This window comes from Eriocheir sinensis, chromosome 9, assembly GCF_024679095.1.
Source record: "Eriocheir sinensis breed Jianghai 21 chromosome 9, ASM2467909v1, whole genome shotgun sequence".
Classification (NCBI taxonomy): Eukaryota; Metazoa; Arthropoda; class Malacostraca; order Decapoda; family Varunidae; genus Eriocheir; species Eriocheir sinensis.
Window position 1 is genome coordinate 1,755,319 of NC_066517.1, and position 15,770 is coordinate 1,771,088.

The window sequence follows — 15,770 nt, forward strand, 5'->3', positions numbered from 1 at the left end:
CTTTCCTTATATTTTTCTAGTTATTTATTTTTATTAACTTCTATGCTTGTCTTTTGGTGCTGTTTTTATTCCAATTTATAACTAACTAATCTAATTTTCGTTCCTTATATTTTCTAGTCATATCTTTTTATTAACTTATATGCCTGTCTTTTTGGTGCTGTTCTTATTGCAATCTATAACTAACTAATCTGTTTTTCGTTCCTTATTTTTCTATTTATTTCTTTTCATAAACTTGTATGCTTGTCTTTTTTGGGGGCTTTTTTTTATTCCAATCTTAAATTAAATAATCTATTCTTTCCTTATTTTTCCAGATACTTTTTTTTTAATTCGTATGCTCGTCTTTTGGGTACTTTTCTTATTCCAATCTATAACTAACTAATCTGTTTTTCTTTCCTTATATTTTCTAGTTATTTCTTTTCATTAACTTCTATGCTGGGTTTTTTTTTTTTTTTTGTTCGTTTCTTATTCCAATTTATAACTAACTAATCTGTTCCTCGTTCCTTATATTTTCTAGATATTTCTTTTTATTAACTTGTATGCTTGTCTTTTTTGGTGCTTTTTTATTCCAATTCATAACTAACTAATCTATTCTTCTTTCCATATTTTTCTATTTACTTCTTTTCATTAACTTCTATGCTCGTTTTTTTAGTACTTTCCTTATTCCAATCTATAACTAACTAATCTATCCTTCGCTCCTTATATTTTCCAGGTATTTCTTTTTTTAACTTGTATACTTGTCTTTTTTGGTGCTTTTCTTATTCCAATTTATAGCTAACTAATCTATTCTTCTTTCCTTATTTTTCTATTTACTTCTTTTCATTAACTTCTATGCTCGTCTTTATAGTACTTTTCTTATTCCAATCTATAACTAACTAATATATTCTTCATTCCATATTTTTCCAGGTATTTCTTTTCTTTAACTTGTATGCTGTCTTTTTGGATGTTTTCTTATTCCAATCTCTAACTAAGTAATCTATTTTTCTCTCCATATTTTTTTATTTACTTCTTTTTATTAACTTCTATGCTCATATTTTTAGTACTTTTCTTATTCCAATCTATAACTAACTAATCTATCCTTCGTTCCTTTTATTTTCTTGTTATTTCTTTTAATAACTTGTATGCTCATCTTTTTTGTGCTTTTCTTATTCGAATCTATAACTAGCTAATCTATTCTTCGTTCCTTATTTTCTTCTTATTTCTTTTTATTGACTTGTATGCTCGTCTTTTTTGTGCTTTTCTTATTCCAATTTATAACTAACTAATCAATTTTTCTTTCCTTATATTTTTAGTTATTTCTTTTATTAACTTCTATGCTCGTCTTTTTGGTTTTCTTATTCCAATCTATAACTAACTAATCTATTCTTTCCTTATTTTCCAGATATTTCTTTTTATTAACTTCTATGATCGTCTTTTGATTTTCTTATTCAATCAATAACTAACTAATCTATTCTTTCCTTATATTTTCTAATTATTTCTTTTTATTACCTTGTATGCTCGTCTTTTTGGCTCTTTTCTTATTCCAATTTATAACTAACTAATCTATTCTTCGTTCTTATTTTCAAGTTATTTCTTTTATTAACTTGAATACTCGTCATTTTTGGTGCTTTTCTTATTCCAATCTATAATTAACTAATCCATTTTCTTCCTTATATTTTCTAGTTATTTCTTTTCATTAACTTCTATGCCTGTCTTTTGGTGCTTTTCTTATTCCAATTTATAACTAACTAATCTGGTTCCTTCTTTATTTTTCCAGGTATTTCTTTTATTAACTTCTATGATCGTCTTTTTGGTTCTTTTCTTATTACAGTTTATAATTAACATCTATTCTTCCCTTATTTTTCAAGGTATTTCTTTTCATTAACTTCTATGCCTGTCTTTTTGGTACTTTTCTTATTCCAATCTATAACTAACTAAACTATTCTTCGTTGCTTATTTTTCTTTTTATTTCTTTTTATTAACTTCTATGCTTGTCTTTTTGGTGCTGTTCTTATTCCAATCTATAACTAACTAGTCAATTCTTTCCTTATTTTTCCAGATATTTCTTTTATTAACTTCTATGCTTGTCGTTATGGTGCTGTTCTTATTCCAATCTATAACTAACTAATCAATTTTTTGCTCCTTATATTTCTATTTATTTGTTTTTATTAACTTGTATGCCTGTCTTTTTCTAGTTCTTTTCTTATTCAAATTTATAACTAACTAATCTATTCCTTCCTTATTTTTCCAGGTATTTCTTTTTATTATTCCTATGGTCGTCTTTTTGGTGCATATCTTATTCCAATTTATGACTAACTAATTTATCCTTCGTTCCTTATTCTTCCAGGTATTTCTTTTTATTAACTTGTATGCTCGTCTTTTTGGTACTTTTCTTATTCTAATCTATAACTAACTAAGCTATTCTTCGTTCCTTATTTTTCTAGTTATTTCTTTTCATGAACTTTTATGCTTGTCTTTTCGGTACTTTTCTTATTCCAATTTATAAATAACTAATATATTCTTTGTTCCTTGTTTTCGAGGTTTTTCTTTTATTAACTTGTATGCTCGTCTTTTTGGTACTTTTCTTATCCCAATCTATAGCTAACTAATCTATTCGATACTAATTTTTCCAGGTATTTCTTTTTATTAACTTCTATGGCTGTCTTTTTGGTACTTTTCTTATTCCAATCTATAACTAACTAATCTATTTTTTGCTCCTTATATTTCTATTTATTTGTTTTTATTAACTTCTATGCCTATCTTTTTTGGTTCTTTTCTTGTTCAATTTTATAAGTAACTAGTCTATTCCTTCCTTATTTTTCCAGGTATTTCTTTTTATTATTTCTATGCTCGTCTTTCTGGTGCTTTTCTTATTCCAATTTATAACTAACTAATCTATTCTTCTCTTATTTTTCCAGGTATTTCTTTTCATTAACTTCTATGCCTGTCTTTTTGGTGCTGTTTTTATTCCAATCTAAATTGAAATAAGAAAAGCACTAAAAAAGACAAGCATACAAGTTAATAAAAAGAAATGACTAGAAAATATAGGGAACGAAGAATAGATTACTAAGTTATAAATTGGAATAAGAAAAGTAAGAAAAAAACACAGGCATAAAAGTTAATGAAAAGAAAAACCTTTAAAAATTAGGGAAGAATAGATTAGTTATAGATTGAAAAAAGAAAAGTACCAAAAAGACGAGCATAGAAGTTAATGAAAACAATAACTAGAAAATAAGGAACGAAGAGTAGATTAGCTAGTTATAGATTGGCATAAAGAAAAGAACCAAAAAGACGAGGATAGAAGTTAATGAAAAGAAGTAAATTGAAAAATATGGAAAGAAGAATAGATTAGTTAGTTATAGATTGGAATGAGAAAAGCACCAAAAAAAAATCATACAAGTTAATAAAAAGAAATACCTGGAAAAATAAGGAAGGAAAAATAGATTAGTTAGGTATAATTTGAATTAAGAAAAGAACAAAAAAAAAATGAGCGTAGAGGTTGATAAAATAAATAACTAGAAAAATAAGGAACGAAGAATAGATTAGTTAGTTAAAGATTAGAGTAGGGAAAGTTCTAAAAAAACGACCATAGAAGTTAATGAAAAGAAATAAATAGGAAAATATGGAAAGAAGGATAGACTAGTTAGTTATAAATTAGAATAAGAAAAGCACCAAAAAAGACAGGCATACAAGTTAATGAAAAGAAATAGCTAGAAAATATAAGGAACAAGGAATAGATTAGTTATAAATTGGAATAAGAAAAGAACACACAAAGACGAGCATAGAAGTTAATGAAAAAAATTAACTAGAGAATATAAGAAAAAAATAGATTAGTTAGTTATTGATTGGAATAAGAAAAGTACCCAAAAGACAAGCATGCGAATTAATAAAAAGATATATCTGGAAAAATAAGGAAAGAATAGATTAGTTAGTTATAGATTGGAATAAGAGAAGCACCAAAAAGACAAGCATAGAAGTTAATAAAAAGAAATAACTAGAAAAATATAAGGAAAGAAAAATAGATTAGTTAGTTATAGATTGGAATAAGAAATGTATTAAAAAAGACGAGCATAGAAGTTAATAAAAAGAAATAACCAGAAAAATAAGGAAAAAAGAATAGATTAGTTAGTTATAAATTGGAATAAGAAAAGCACTAAAAAAGACAGGCATAGAAGTTAATAAAAGAAATACCTCGAAAATAAGGAACGAAGAATAGATTAGTTACTTATAAATTGAAATAAGAAAAGCACTAAAAAAGACAAGCAACAAGTTAATGAAAAGAAATAACTAGAAAAATAAGGAACGAAGGATACATTAGTTAGTTACCAAAATAAGAGAGGCATAGAAGTTAATGAAAAGAAATAACTAGAAAATAAAGAACGAGGAATAGATTAGTTAGTTATAAATTGGAATAAGAAAAGAACCCAAAAAGACGAGCATAGAAGATAACTAAAAGAAATAACTAGAAAATATAAGGAAAGAATAGATTAGTTAGTTATTGATTGGAATAAGAAAAGTACCCAAAAGACGAGCAAACGAATTAATAAAAAGAAATATCTGGAAAAATAAGGAAAAAATAGATTAGTTAGTTATAGATTGGAATAAGAGAAGCACCAAAAAGACGAGCGTAGAAGTAAATGAAAAGAAATAACTGGAAAAATATAAGGAAAGAAAAACAGATTATTAATTATAGACTGGAATAGGAGAAGCACTAAAAAAGACAGGCATATAAGTTTATAAAAGAAATACCTCGAAAATAAGGAACGAGGAATAGACTAGTTAGTTATAGATTGGAATAAGAATAGCACCAAAAAGATGGGCATACAATTTAATAAAAAACTAACTAGAAAATAAAAGGAACGAAGAATAGATTAATTAGTTATTGATTGGAATAAGGAAAGTACTGAAAAGACGAGCATAGAAGTTAATGAAAAGAAATAAATAGAAAAATATGGAAAGAAGAATAGATTAGTTAGTTTTAAATTGGAATAAGAAAATAACCAAAATGACAAGCTTACAAGTTAATAAAAGAAATAACTAGAAAATAAAAGGAACAAAGGATAGATTAGTTAGTTATAGATTGGAATTAGAAAAGTACCAAAAAGACAAGCATACAAGTTAATGAAAAGAAATAACTAGAAAATATAAGGAAAGAAAAATAGATTAGTTAGTTATATATTGGAATAAGAACAGCACCAAAAGACAATAATAGAAGTTAATGAAAAGAAGTAAATAGAAAAATAAGGAACGCAGAATAGATTAGTTAGTTATAGATTGGAATAAGAAAAGCACAAAAAAGACAAGCATACAAGCTAATAAAAAGAAATACCTGGAAAATGTAAGGAACGAAGAATAGATTCGTTAGTTATAGATTGCAATAAGATAAGCACCAAAAAGACGAGGATAGATGTTAATAAAAAGAAATGACTAGAGAATATAAGGAACGAAGAGTATATTACTTAGTTGTAAATTGGAATAAGAAAAGCACTTCTTTCGCTGCATCCTCTCTTTATCCACACCACACTACATTCACACAACATATACACCTTTTCCCAAAATTAAAATTTCAAAATGGCGCACATACACCAAGCCTCGGAGTCCCTGCCTGGGGGGGGGGGGCACAAATTCCCCCAGGGAGGACTCCCCTTCTGGCTGCCGACCCGAGAGGTGTCTTGATAACTCCTCGAACCTCTTTCTTCTCAATTTCTGCAACATTCGCGGTCTTCGCTCTAATTTTCATTCTGTGGAACATCATCTCTCCTCCTCTAAACCTCACCTTCTCTTCCTTACCGAAACACAGGTTTCTGAGGCTACTGACAGCAATCTCTACTCTATTCCCTCCTACTATCTCTATCCTAAATTTCAATCCAAAGCTGGATGTTGCGCCTACGTGCGCAACGACATCACTTGCTCTCGTGCCCACGACCTTGACTCTTCTGAATTTTCCACCATCTGGTTAAGACTTCACTGTCATTCTATTACTAAATACATCTGTGCTGTTTATCTCTCACCTAACTCTACCAACTATGTAAAATTCTTTGACTATTTGAATTCTAAAGTGGAGCACATCTTGACCCACTCTCCCTTCGCTGAAATCTCCATCCTAGGAGATTTCAATGTTCACCACCAGCTTTGGCTTTCATCCTCTTTCACTGACCATCCTGGTGAACAAGCCTACAACTTTGCTATCCTCAACGACCTAGAGCAGTTGGTCCAGCACCCTACACGTATTCCCGACCGTCTTGGAGATCGGCCCAACATTCTAGACCTCTTCCTTACCTCAAACCCTTCTGCTTATTCTGTCAAACTGTTCTCTCCGTTGGGCTCCTCCGATCACAATCTTATTTCTGCATCCTGTCCTATCGCTCCTGTACACCCTCTGGACCCACCGAAGAGGCGATGCTTCTGGCATTTTGCTTCAGCTCGGTGGGACGACCTGAGGATGTACTTTTCCGATTTCCCGTGGAATGATTATTGTTTCCAGGATAGAGACCCCTCTGTGTGTGCTCAGCGCATCAGAGAGGTGATTGTCTCTGGAATGGAGGCACACATTCCTCGTTCTTTCTCTACTCCTCACGCTAAAAAGCCTTGGTTTAATCACGCTTGTTCTCGTGCTGTCAATAATAGAGAGGTAGCTCACAAAAGGTACCAGAGCCTTCAAACTAATGCTAATTATGAACTTTACATTTCTGCCCGAAATCGTGCCAAATCTATTCTCCGACTAACCAAAAATTCTTTCATTAATAGAAAATGTCAAACCTTGCTTTCTAACTCTTCCGTGACTTCTGGCATCTAGCCAAAACATCTCCTCCAACTTCACTTCTTCATCTTTCCCTCCACTCCTCAGTCCTGACGGCAACACTGCCGTCTCATCTACCTCTAAGGCTGAACTCTTCTCTCAAACTTTTTCTAAAAACTCCAGTCTGGACGATTCTGGGCATATTCCTCCTACTCATCCCCCCTCTGACTCCTTTATGCCTGTTATAAAGATTCTTCAAAATGATGTTTTCTATGCCCTCTCTGGCCTCAATCCTCAGAAGGCTTATGGACCTGATGGAGTGCCTCCTATTGTCCTTAAAAACTGTGCCTCCGTGCTGTCACCCTGCCTCGTCAAACTCTTTCGCCTCTGCTTGTCAACATCTACCTTTCCTTCTTGCTGGAAGTATGCCTTCATACAGCCTGTACCTAAGAAGGGTGACCGCTCCAATCCCACAAACTACCGTCCTATTGCTTTACTTTCTTGTTTTTCTAAAGCTTTTGAATCAATCCTTAACCGGAAGATTCAAAAGCACCTTTCCACTTCTGACCTTCTATTTGATCGCCAGTATGGGTTCCGCAAGGGGCGTTCTACTGGTGATCTCCTAGCCTTCTTAACTGACTCTTGGTCATCCTCTCTTAGCCGTTTCGGTGAAACTTTTGCTATTGCGCTGGACATATCAAAAGCTTTTGATAGGGTCTGGCACAAATCTTTGCTTTCTAAACTACCCTCCTACGGTTTCTATCCTTCTCTCTGTACCTTTATCTCCAGTTTCCTTTCTGACCGTTCTATTTCTGCCGTGGTAGACGGTCACTGTTCTTCCCCTAAATCTATTAACAGTGGTGTCCCACAGGGTTTTGTCCTATCTCCCACTCTTTTTCTGTTGTTCATTGATGATCTTCTTCCCAAAACGAACTGTCCTATCCATTCCTACGCCGATGATTCCACTCTGCATTACTCAACTTCTTTTAATAGAAGACCCACCCTTCAGGAACTTAACGACTCAAGGCTGGAGGCTGCAGAACGCTTAGCCTCAGACCTTACTATTATTTCCGATTGGGGCAAGAAGAACCTGGTGTCCTTCAACTCCTCAAAAACACAGTTTCTCCATCTATCCACTCGACACAATCTTCCAAACAACTATCCCCTATTCTTTGACAACACCCATCTATCACCTTCCTCAACACTAAACATCCTCGGTCTATCCTTAACTCAAAATCTCAACTGGAAACTTCATATCTCATCTCTTACTAAATCAGCTTTCTCGAGGCTGGGCGTTCTGTACCGTCTCCGCCAGTTCTTCTCCCCTGCACAGTTGCTGTCCATATACAGGGGCCTTGTCCGTCCTCGTATGGAGTATGCATCTCATGTCTGGGGGGGCTCCACTCACACAGCTCTTCTGGACAGAGTGGAGGCTAAGGCTCTTCGTCTCATCAGCTCTCCTCCTCATACTGATTGTCTTCTACCTCTTAAATTCCGCCGCAATGTTGCCTCTCTTTCTATCTTCTATCGATATTTCCACGCTGACTGCTCTTCTGAGCTTGCTAACTGCATGCCTCCCCCCCTCCCGCGGCCCCGCTGCACTCGACTTTCTACTCATGCTCATCCCTATACTGTCCAAACCCCTTATGCAAGAGTTAACCAGCATCTTCACTCTTTCATCCCTCACGCTGGTAAACTCTGGAACAATCTTCCTTCATCTGTATTTCCTCCTGCCTACGACTTGAACTCTTTCAAGAGGAGGGTATCAGGACACCTCTCCTCCCGTATTTGATCTTCCTTTCGGCCACCTCTTTTGTTTCTTTTTTAGGAGCAGCGAGTAGAGGGCTTCTTATTATTATTGTTTACTATTTTGTGGCCCCTGGAGCTGCCACCTTTGTTGAAAAAAAAAAAAAAAAAATTCATCGTCAACAAACGAAAACCCGTATGCATTATCCAGACTACAATAAAAAAAATTACTGATGAGTGCTGAAACACACACACACACACACACAATATATATATATATATATATATATATATATATATATATATATATATATATATATATATATATATATATATATATATATATATATATATATATATATATATATATATATATATATATATATATATATATATATATATATATATATATATATATATATATATATATATATATATATATATATATATATATATATATATATATATATATATTTTTTTGTAGGCTTCTTCCTGGATCCTGATGGTCGGTCCAAGGCTTCATTCGGTGGGTCCTGATGGTCGGCCCAGCCCGTTCTGGCGCAGGCGAGTGTTTATAGTGGCGCCATCTTGCATTGGCTCATGCTGCCCTCCAGAGCTCATTTTGATCCTTGAATCTAGAGTCCGGTTGATAGGTCTTCTGGACAGCATGTGGGTAGTTTAAGCCACTCGGCGGCGAAAAATCCCAGCTTGGTGGCACCGGGGGATTGAACTCGCGTCCTCCTGAACACGAGGCCGTTACTTTGACGACTCAGCCACTGCCTCCCTAATATATATATATATATATATATATATATATATATATATATATATATATATATATATATATATATATATATATATATATATATATATATATATATATATATATATATATATATATATATATATATATATATATATATATATATGTGTGTGTGTGTGTGTGTGTGTGTGTGTGTGTGTTTCGGGCACTCCTCAGTAATTTTTTTTTATTGTAGTTGGGATAATGCATAAGGGTTTTCGTTTGTTGACGATGAATGCAGCGAAAGAAATAAGGAGACGAAAAATAGCCTAACCTGCTCCACAAGCAGCGGCCGACCGGCGGCCAGGCAGCGGGCAGTCATGCGTCGTCGCTGTACACATCCTTAGAAACCGTTCTGTGCTATGCTCATGTCACGTTTTATCTATAATCTGATCGCACCATAGCGTTCAGGAGAGTTTGCTCTATGAGATTAAATTATTTATTTCAACCCTGGTTCAAAGACTGCTGAGAAAAGCGATGATAAGTAAACTGTGTTATAAACATTTCGGAGCTGTCTTGTGATTTCAACTTATCACATTTCCTTTATGTTTTATTTTATCGAGTTTAGATAAATATAACTGAGTTGCACAGTTACTGCTGAGTCCAACGTTATCAACTAAAGTGGTCTGTCGTGAATAAGAGACGAGCTATGACGAAGAAAATACAAGTGTGTAGCGTCACGGCGGACATGAATGGCATGTGAGGGAGGGAGGGGTGCAGCCAATCACAGGAGCTGTAACAAACGCTGCCTAGGCGCCAGATGAACAGGCTCCGTCAACAGACTATATCATTTATAATATCATTAATGTAAATAAGGAAAAGAATTGGTCCTAGAATTGATCCCTGTGGTACGCCTCTCGATGCAAAATTATATTGTGAATAGGTGCCGTAACAGAATACAGTTTATGATCTATTACAAAGATAACTCTGAAGAAGTTGTAGCGGCATACCTCTTATCCCAACAAGCTTCAATTTCTCTAACAAAATACTATGGCTAAGGGAATCAAATGCTTTGGACAGATCAATAAAAATCCCAACCACATACATCTTTTCTAAAAATTTGTAAACATTGTTAACACCGATAACATTACATTTAGAGTTTATATTACATATAACAAATAATTGGAGGTTAGTGGGAATTGACGGTATATTCAGAGTTAGGAGAGTAAGTACATTGTTGATAATTAAAGAATTATCATTATGATGAATGTATTCAGGTCAAGGTGAATTAATGGGTCTAAACTGCGTGTAAAAGTTGCTTACATTCAAGCCACTGTTATATTTATCTTACAATTCAAGAAGATTTAGGTCATTAATGTCTCGTGCAATAGAAGTCATGGTGGGATTGAGAAAAAAATAGCAAAAGTAATGTCTAATGTCAGAAAAGTAATAATTAGTGGCATTAATATTAATACCCTTAACGCCGTAACCAGCACCGGTCACTCATTCCTCTCACCCATTCATACCACCGGTAGTTCACACACACCTCCACCTCCTACACCTTCTAGCTCACTTATTCATCCTACCATTATGTTTTCTTTTTTAATATAGTTTTGTTTTTTAACCTTCTGCCTATGGTGGCGGTAGGCTTTCTTGGTGGGATCTGATGGTCGGCCCAAGCCTGTTATGACGCAAGCAAGTGTTTATAGTTGCGCCATCTTGCTTGATTCATGCTACCAACCGGAGTTCATCTCTGATCCTCTCTTTTAGGGACAGAATTTAAAGTCCGGGTTGATAGGTGGTCTACAGAACAGCATATGGGTCGTCTTAGGCCACTCAGCGGTGAATGAAAAATCATTACTTGTGGCGGCGGATGAGATGGGAACCCACGACCAACTGGATGCCGCGCCCTCAATCTAACCACTCAGCCACCGCCTCCCTCAAACCCTCATCTTCCCCTCCTCTGCCTCTTCGATCCCCACCTCTTACCCATTCATACCCTCCCTAGCTCACACACACACACCTCCTCCGCCCACGCCTTCCAGCCCGTTTATTCATCCCACCAGTGTGCATTCAGTCTCTCAAACCCTCATCGTTTCCCTCCTCTACCTCTTCAATTCTCACCTCTCACCCATTCATACCATCCGTAGCTCACACACACGCCTCCTCCCCCACGCCTTCCAGTTCGCTTATTCCTCTCACCAATGTGAATTCAGCCCGTCAAACTCTCGTCCCGCTTCCAACCTTCCGCCCTTCCCAAAACACAACGCCGCTCACCCACGCTGCACTTTCTCCCACGCACCGCCGCCACCCACACCCTCCCGCCCGCTTCTGGGGAACTTGGCGTCCAGTGAGCTATTACACAATTGAGTTTGATCCGACGTTGCCCCGCGAACTGACCTAGAACGGCTGCACAGATTCACAAAGGGGTCAAAGCGTAAGGTTGATTAGTGTTGAGGTCATGTGTTGTGAATCCTTGTGTTGTGTGTGTGTCCCTGTTTGCCTTTCCGCTTGTCTTCTCTCCTCTCTGTCCGATTCGTGTTTCGTGGAAGAGATGCGGGTGTTGAGGTTTGTCTGCGCGGCGCCCCTTCAGGATGTGTGTTGTTGGGTGAGGCTTTGGGAACACGTAAATTCTGTGTGTGATGTGTGATGTTGGGGGTTGTTATTACGTCTCTTATTTGAGTTCCCTTAGGTTTGTATCTGTATTGTTAGTTTTGCTACACAAGGATTTTTACAGAGATCGTCGCTTTCACTCTTTTCTACGGCTATTTGGTGTGATGTGGTGTTGCTATTATGCGTTTTCTTTGAGTAATATTTTAGGCTCGTGTTTTTAATGAATTGCACAACGATTATTATAACAGTGGTAGTTATTTTCAGCATTTATATCTCGGCTGGGGTTTTCTTTTTGTGTTATTCAGACTTTAAGCCCTAGGTCATGTCCCCTTCTCTCTATCTATAGTTTCATTGATTCCGTTAAAGTATAAAAACCTACGTACTTTAAATATATCACCTTACCTTTATTTTGTTCACGTTTTCATTTCTATCTTGGAGTCACGTCACGACTTTCCACTTCCAAAGTCTGCCTAAACTCTGTACAGCCAGTAATTATCAAACTCTCCACTTGTTGCAGTTTCTGGCCCGCCTTCCCACGCCTGCAGCCAACGCCCCAGACAACAACACCAGTGACAGCAGGAGGCATTAGGCGGGAAAGTCTCGGTTACCGATGACATTCAGAAACAGCAGCATCCACCTCGTCTGGTCTGCCCACGCGGGATGGAAGGTAAGGGTTTGTTATGCCGTCCCTCTGACATTCTAGGGCAGTAAATAGAAAGTTAAGCACGTCGGGGAAAGTAAAAAAAGTTAGTAGTTTCATTTTATAGTCTCACACGCATTGTCAGGCGAAAAAAGACGAGGTGGAAAGGTCACTTCAGAGTCCCACCGTTTTCTTTTATTTTGTTTTTACTGAGACTCCTCTATTTTTTTTCTAGGATTTAACGGTTTTGATTAGTCCTTTTTTTTTTCATCCGAGGTTTTGCTCTTGTCGGATTCCACCTTGCGTCTCCTTTTTCATATTTTATCCTCTCTCTTTCTCTCTTCCACCTTCTCTTTCGTCTCTCTCTTCTACCTATTACTCTCTTCTCTCTCTTTCTCTCTCACACGACCACCCCAAAATTCACCCCACCACCATCATCAGTTACCACCACCATCATCAGTACCACCAACACCACCACCATCACCCCAGAGCAAAATTCGTCTCCCTTCCTCTCTCTCCTCTCATTATCTCCTCTCTGCTGCTGCCGCGTCCTCGTCCTCGTCCTCGCCCACCGCCGCTAAGTAATTCAGGGTGTCGAGGTGAGGAAAAAAATGTTGAGGTGATGATGGGGGCAAACACGGCATACACTTGCTCACTGTGGACTATTTACTGCGTGTGACCCTGTCCTTTTATATTCTTGCCTTAGGTCTAGCTCCTCTCCCCTCCTCTTCCTTCCCCTCCACTCTACTCCCCTCCCCTCCACTCCCCTCCACGAGTTCCATCACAACCACTACCACCATAACCACAGGCACCACAACAACCTTCACTATACCACTACCACCATATTCTGTATAATTAGGTCTTGATCTTCGTATATTCTCACTCTATAGCAGCTTTTCAACGTGTTCCCTCTTCCTCTCTTTCCTCCCTTCCTCATGTTACACTTCCTCATCATCCCTTATCTCTCTTCTACTCGTGCACTCCCTGACGCCTCTCCCTTCATCTCATACCCTTTCTCCCTTACGAACTCTCCCTCTAACCATCTCCCTCACTCCTCCTCACCTTATCGCCTACCCGTCTATGTCCTTACGCCTTTCATTCATCTCATCCACTCTCTATTCTTCCCGAGCACATTCGCATCTACTTTCGCCCTTCACTTCCCTTCTCTGTGTCTCCCTCCTATTCTGTCTTTTCTCTCCGTTCTACTCTCTCCTCTCCCTCCCCCCTACTCTCTTCTCTCTCCCGCCTGCCCCTCCTCCCTCTCTCCTCCATCTCCCACCTACACACCTTTCTCTCTTTCTCCCACTTACTCTCTCCTCTTTTACTTCCACCTACTCCCTTCCTCTGTCTCTCTCTCCCTCCCACTCTCTCCCTCCTCCAGAACCGTCACCCTCCCTTCCTTCCTGCGTGCCATCCGTCCATCCCTCTGCTCTCTTGTCCTCGGTTCTCCAATATTCATCGGCCTCTGTTTCGTCCCTCAGCCGCCTGTCGTGGCCTCCGCTGCCCCTCTCCCTCTCCTGCCGCTGCTGTTGTCGCCACTTCAGGTCCGGGCGAAGTATTGTTTTATTCACGCGGGGTTTTCCGGCACCTTCGTTTCCAGGGCGGACCAAAGACGGGAAAGGGAATTAGATATAAGTTTGGGAGTTTTATTTGTTTTTGTTGGTCGTTTTTTTTTTGTTGCTGTTGATGTTTTGGTTATTGTTTTAGTCGTTGTCGTTGATGTTGATTTTGTTGTTTAGTTGTTGCAGTTTTGTCATCGTCTTAGGGGGAGGATCGCATTAGGTTAAATAAGAAACTGTGCATATTTACGATGTAGAAATCAGAATAAGTTTTGTTTTCGTTATAATTTATCATAGTGTAGTTATGACATCAGATTCTTTATGCAGACAATAATAATGAGTCGTGTATTTATTTGCAGCCATGGAAAAATAAATTACCCGCACTGTTAATTGGCTCCCTGCATCAGTGATTGTCAAAAGTAAATATGATATACATTTAGTTATTCTGTAGCTAGATATTACAAAAAAAAAAAGCTGACCACATTAAATACTGCTGCTCGACCATCATTGTTATAGTAATACACAAACTATATATATAAACACTTCAATGTCTAGTGTCATAATGGAATGGAAAGTTAAACAAAACCCACGTGGAGAAGGAAGAGGAAGCATTAATAAATCGCTTCTGCTATTGTGTGTGTTGCATAAACGGAGGGAGAGAAAGAAAAATAGAAGAGATACAAGGACAAAGACATGAAAGGGAGGGAGAGAGAAGAGAAAAGCAAGAGATAACAGAGAGGAAGAGAATGGTGAGGAAAGACGAGACGAAATACAACGATGATAAAAAAGTTAGAGCGGCAAAAGAGGAAAAATAAGAAAGCGGAGAGAGAGAGAGAGAGATTTTCACTATTCACCGGACATGACTCTCAGAAAGGATTTAATGAGGCGGAAATATTTAAGTATTTTTTTTCCTTTTTTTTTTTTTTCTTTCCCTCAACTTGTAAATACCAACACACAAACATTCTCGCCTCGTCTCCCCCAAAGTGCTTTCCGCCTTTATGCTCAATCTTCTTTTTATTTTATTTTATTTACCTTTGTTACGGATTGCTTTTTCTTGTGTTTTTTTCTCGTAATATTCTCGTAAAGTTTTGTATGTGTGTGTGTGTGTGTGTGTGTGTGTGTGTGTGTGTGTGTGTGTGTGTGTGTGTGTGTGTGTGTGTGTGTGTGTGTGTGTGTGTGTGTGTGTGTGTGTGTGTGTGTGTGTGTGTGTCTCTCTCTCTCTCTCTCTCTCTCTCTCTCTCTCTCTCTCTCTCTCTCTCTCTCTCTCTCTCTCTCTCTCTCTCTCTCTCTCTCTCTCTCTCTCTCTCTCTCTCTCTCTCTCTCTCTCTCTCTCTCTCTCTCTCTCTCTCTCTCTCTCTCTCTCTCTCTCTCTCTCTCTCTCTCTCTCTCTCTCTCTCTCTCTCTCCTGTATTACACCTGCCTCGTTTTATGTGAAAGGTGAATGTGACCAGACAGACCAAATAGTTCTACAAATGATCTAAAGTTAAAAGCATATAGATACATTTTTGATGCTATAGATATACATGATAAAATTATGTATGGAACAGTAACAAAATTCTAAAATATCCGTGCGCGTTAGACTAATGGAATGATATAAAAAATAGCAAGCGTGTACATGAAACTTGTAATTGCATTTCAGTCAGTAGAAAAAAGTATATGAGGGATGGAAGGAAAAAAGCAGGAAAAGGAAGAGGAATGGAAGAGATGCATGAGGGAACAAGGGAAAGAATGAATGAATGAATAAAGATTAAAACA